The following is a 6000-nucleotide window of genomic DNA, read 5'->3' on the forward strand; positions in this document are numbered from 1 at the left end:
AACCTGGTAACTCTATGATTCTGTGAAATGCATACCTGTGTTTCCACTGCAAAGCTCCCCATACAGATGAGTAACCCCCAGCTCTGGATAGAACCTTAGTCACCTCGCTATTTATAGCCTTAGTTGCAATTGCAAACTGAAATAGTGTTCATTCTTGCTCCCTGTAAAACATTTCAGACATAAACTAAAAGTCTCTACTTTTTCTCCATGAAAAGAGATTCCATTTATTGAGACAATAACATGTAATCATGTAGCATTAGGAAAGGAATGGTGTGGAGCCGCCTTCTTCTACAGGATGAGGGAGGATGTGATTGAGAGCAGCCCTGCAGAGAAGGACTTTGGGGTGCTGGTCAATGAGAAGCTCGACATGAGGCAGCAATGTGCGCTCGCAGCCCAGAAGGCCAACCGTATCCTTGGTTGCATCAAAAGAAGTGTGGCCAGCAGGTCGAGGGAGGGGATTCTGCCCCTTTATTCTTGTCTTCTGAGACCCCACCTGGTGTATTGTGTTCAGTTCTGGAATCCTCAACATAAGAATGAGATGGAACTGTTGGAACGGGTCCAGAGGAGGACTACAAGGATGACCAGAGCGCTGAAGCACCTCCCATACAAGGACAGACTGAGAGAGTTGGGGTTGTTCAGCCTGGAGAAGGGAAGGCTCCGAGGAGATCTTATAGTGACCTTCTAGTACCTGAAGGGGACCTAGAGGAAAGCTGGGGAGGGGCTGTTTACAAAGGCTTGTAGTGATAGAATGAGGGGCAATGGGTATAAACTGGAGAGGGGCAGGTTTAGACTAGACATAACAAAGAATTTCTTCTCCCTGAGAGTGGTGAGGCACTGGCACAGGTTGCCCGGGGAAGTTGTGTCTGCCCCATCCCTGGAGGTGTTCAAAGCCAGGTTGGATGGGGCCTTGGGCAGCCTGATCTAGGGGGATGTCCCTGCCCGTGGCAGGGAGGTTGGAACTGGATGGACTTTAAAGTTCCTTCCAACCCAAACTATTCTATGATTCTATGATTCTATGATTCTATGATTCTATGATTCTATGATTCTGTCTTCATTGTAGGTAGGCAACAATTACAATTTAAAAGGCTGGAAAAAGTTAACTAAAACAAAATAAAAACAAATACTGCAATTGCAGATTATATTTGCAGGTAAGGTTCTGTCTTAGCTGCCTTTCTTTCCCCTTTTTCAGGCTTCTGCCTCTTTAGCCTGTATCCCAGGTGTCCAGATGAGAGTGCAAGCTGTAGAGCAACATTTAATTGAACCTCAAAGTCCACTTCCCAGAAAGATCCTAAGCCTGGTCTGAACTTAAAGCCTGGTTGCCATATAGAGTTAGTTTATAAATGACTCGCTTCTGAACTTGCCTCGCCACAGAGCTGCACATTCACGCACAGTGTAAGCACTGGTAGAAGGGACTGCTGGCCATGAGATACTGGAGTGTACTGGATTGCCTCTTCAGAGACCTGCACAAATGTGTGCCGGCCCAAAAGGCCAGTGGTGTGGCCACCTTCAGGGCTTTTGAGCTCCAGGCAACCCTCTTTGAGTTTTCCTGGTTTTAAATTATTTCTTTCTCTTCTTGTTCTGTATTTCCACCTGCCCCCACTTCCCTTTTGTTCCTATTTTAAGTCTGGCTTCCTGGATTTTCTCCAATAGCTTTGCAGCTTTGATGACTCACATCTCTCGGTTTGGTTTGGGGTTGTTGACAGTGCATCCTTTGGGATGCTGAGTTCCCCTGCCCTCTCACCTTCCCAGCAGGAAATCTATTGTATGCAGCTTTAATTTCTTCCTTCTGAGAACAGTTAGTACTCATTGTAAAATCCTGAGCTGACTTTGCCATATGTTAGGCATCATAAAATGCATGAGATGGGAAGCAATTTCATTTAGCTTATGATTTTGGTCCCATGTTTAATGTTTTACAGAGACCAGAATTTTTTAAACTGTTTCTCAACTATTTTTCTTTGAATTTTTAGTCACTTTAGTGTCAAAGAAAGATGAGGGTGTTGGTTTTTTTTTTTTCTTTTAGAAATGATAAATGAGATCATAAAAACATTCGAACAGCTGTAGAGGGTCAGACCAGAGGTCCAGCCCCCCCCCCCCCCCCCCCCCCCCCCAGTATCCTGCCTCTGAATGTAGCTGAAGTAAATGCCTTGGGAGGAGAGTAGGGATGGAGGAAGCACGTAGGGATTCTTCTGTGTATATTTGCTTAGCCTCTGGAAATATAAAATTTAGAGACCTCCTGGAGGGTGGGAGTTTTTGTGTGTGTGAATGTAAAAATCCTTCATTAGTTTGCTGCCCATAAATTTGTCCAGTCATCCCCAGAGCCTCTGTACGATGTTAGCATTCACAATGGCAATGGCAAGGAGTACCAGAGCTTAGTTAGCTTTATAGGAAAATGCACCTCCTTTAGTTTGCTTTGGCCCTGCTGTCTGTTAGTTACATCCAGTTCAGCCTGGAAAAGAGAAGGCTCAGGGGAGACCTTAGAGCAGCCTTCCAGTACTTAAAGGGGGATTATAAGAAAGATGGGGGCAGACATTTTAGCAGGGCCTGTTGTAATAGGATGAGGGATAATGGTTTTAAACTAAAAAAGGGTAGAGTCAGACTAGGTATAAGGAAAAATGTTTTTACACTGAGGGTGGTGAAACATGAACAGATTGCCCAGAGAAGTGGTAGATGCCGTGTCTCTGGAAACATTCAGTGTCAGGCTGGACGGGGCTCTGAGCAACTTGATCTAGTTGAAGATGTCCCTGCTCACTGCAGGCGGTTGAACTAGGTGACCTTAAGTGTTCTTTCCAACCCAAACCATTCTATGATTCCATGATTTTACATTTGCAGTTGTGTTTGCTTTTCTCAGTGAGCAGTACTTTATATTAACCTATGTGGAATGTCGTGTTGCTGGTATACACCCTCATGTTTTTAAGCTGCTGTAGCTATTTACGCATCAGCAATGAATCATTACTGATTTTTTTTTTTTACTCCTCTGCATACGACATTTTTCAGATGAATTCAGTAACCTCACCAGTACAGGTCATGCAGTTTTCTGCCACTGTGAAAATGAACCATTTACTTCTACCCTCCGTTTCCTATTTTTACCTCTTATCTCATGCCTGCTTAGTTTGCCTAAAATCATTTGCTAAGAGGCTTTGGAGATTCTGTGCACTAGATCATGTTGTCACGTGCTTGCTGATGAGAAACATGATGTGAGTTTACCGAGCATTCTGACTTTTGCCTTACAGATCATATTTATCCAGATGCACACTAATTCTACCTTTAATATGAAGTTTTTACTTACTTGCCAGATACAGATATCAGGCTTAGTGGGCTGTAGTTTTCTGGATTTCCCTGGAGCCTTGCAAAAACATTATAATCCTGTTTGCTACTTGCCCTGCTTTAGAGCTTTAGAGCAATTTCTGGTGAGAGCTCACACACCACAATTAGCAGTGCATGTTTCAGGGGATTCCTCTAGAGCATCATCTGATCCTGTTGAAACTGCAGCATCTTCAAGAAGTTTGAAGCAACTTCTCTAATGAATGCCTGAAAAGTGGTGTGTTGGGAATTTGCCCAGATCTTCCACACTAAACATGAGAGTAAAAAATTAATGCAATTACGTGGCCTAGCTTTTTCTGAACAGACTTCCTGCACCTCGTGAATTTGAGAAGGAATATGTTATTACTTTTGATAGGCTAAAGACTGTTATACTGGCATGTGCTGTTGTGGGCTTCCTTTTGCCCTTTTTCAAGTCTTTCTTGAATAGTGATTTTGTGCCTTTAAGATAGGGTTCTCAGTTTGTTTTCTTATCACTTGTGAGGTTTTAACGTGTGTAGATATTCCTTTTAGTTTTGTTTTTAGGAAGTATCTTCATTTTTAGGTATCTCTTCTTTCTGAAGTTGAGTATCATACAGCTGTGGTGGATATTTGTTTTTTCTGCTGCAAAGACAGAGAGCTAAAATTAACGGTAAAGCATAACTAAGCTTTATGCAAGAAAACCCCCCAGACCCTCTGGACTTAGTTATGTAAGCAATAAAATTGGTATATTAAGAGAGCCAAATTAAGTAATATTAATAATTTTAAGTTAAAGTAGCTATTTTTCTCTCTGTTTAGCAATGTAAGTCTGTATGCTGTCTCCAGGAGCACATAATTTTAACTAGTAAATTGTTCAGCAGAAGCATTCATTATCTTGAACTACAACAGTATTTCAGTATGCCCCAAAAATACTTGAGGGAAATTTCTGTCTGAAGCTTTGTTAGTGCTTGGGAACATCATCTTTCTCTCAGTGTTCATATCTGTTCTATGTTATTCTGCATAAATAGCTTATTACTGAAAGATGATGTGCTTCATTTAATTGCTGTGTAGTTGCTGCTTATCTTACTGGCTTTTGCTTGCCCTTAAGAGATGAAATGAACAGGCTTGGATGAGATGAAAGCATTGAAGTGGAAGTACTCTGGAAAGGTAGGAAAAGAGCAACCTGCTATTTAATATTCTTCTCATGGTTGTAGGACCCAGCTGTTATATCACTTGCAGTCACTTCATTCATTAACAAGGCATAGGGAAAAAAAGGTTTTTCTGATGTGTTTATACAGCCTTGACATATTGGATGTCAAACTCACTTTTATATAAGAAATATATCTTCATGTTCCTTAACAAGAGGCTGTCTCTGATTGTTAGAGAAGACAATTCTGCTGAGCTATTTGATATTTTAATATTAAATTCTTAATATTGACATCTTTCAGAGGCTTGCTTACAGTTAAGATATCCTATAATCACATCCTGTACGGAATCAAGAAAAACAACATGTACTCAATTTGCTGTTTCTAAAACCAAGTATCACATGAACTATTGTAACAAAATAGAAGTTGTAAAACTGCATTCCAGCATCTGGAATTGAATCTGGATATGATAAGTACAGATCTCTGGGTAAGAAAGAGGCACTGTCTTTGAAGTGGAGATTTCTCAGAAGCTTCTTTAACTTCTTGGAATATTTTATTTGATAAAATAAGAAAATAAAAGATTCATACCTAGTATTTTACTCATAGAATGCATACTTAAAAAAAATACTAAGGATGTAGGAAAATGTAACTGCATTATCTATAGTGCTAATATGTTGATTTTAATAGATTTTATTTTACATCAAGGCTTCACTTTGTGTGGTGCATGTCTTTCCTTCTATGAAACTTGTGTAGACACAGGTATTTCAAGTCTTTTAGTGTAGAATTTTGTTTCCATGTTGTCTTGTTCTTAAAAAGAGCAAGCTTTCTAGGAAAGAATAGTGGGTTAGTAGGCTTTGTGAGTGTATCTTGCTCTTTGTGGCTCAATTCTTCTCGTACAAGGAGAGATTAAGCATTATTTTCTATAGGTGTGTTTCAACTTCACAGTTAAGTAGAACTTATGAGAAACTGCTGAAAGGGGTGACTTTGTTCTTCCCTCCTCACTTGTTATCATTACAGGCTAATCATCATGCTGCTACAAGCAACTACTTGGTGCAGTAGAATTTCTTTATTCAGCTTAAGTTTTCTAGCAAATCAGCCACCTGAACTGACTCACACTGTGACTGCCTAACCACTAGATTTGACAGAAGGGAAGTGGTGGGACCACACGCTTTGGTCTGGGGAAGAATTGGGATGTCCCCAGACAGCAGCTAATACTTAAGCAGCTATAAGTATGATGTGAAGCCCTGTGCTCGAACCCTCCAAAATGCAGTGCAACATTTAACTTATTTAACTATGTCTGAATGCAAGAGTTCTGCCATTAAAATAAACAATCTTTGACATTTAAGAAGTCTGTTTCACTGCGTGCTGCTATTTACTCTTGTACAGTAAGGAAGAAATTATATCTATCTACATGCTATTAAATTATGTTAACGGTTGATATTCAGAGCAGTACAGCTTGTGGCTCTACTAGACACCAAGACAATTGTAATATTCTGGCCTAGGATATGTAAGATTAATCTGTCTGGGTTTTGAAGGTTGGGAGCTGTGTTTATAAAGAACAGAAAGAGGAGGGCAGCAT

This window comes from Cuculus canorus, chromosome 3 (assembly GCF_017976375.1).
Source record: "Cuculus canorus isolate bCucCan1 chromosome 3, bCucCan1.pri, whole genome shotgun sequence".
Lineage (NCBI taxonomy): Eukaryota > Metazoa > Chordata > Aves > Cuculiformes > Cuculidae > Cuculus > Cuculus canorus.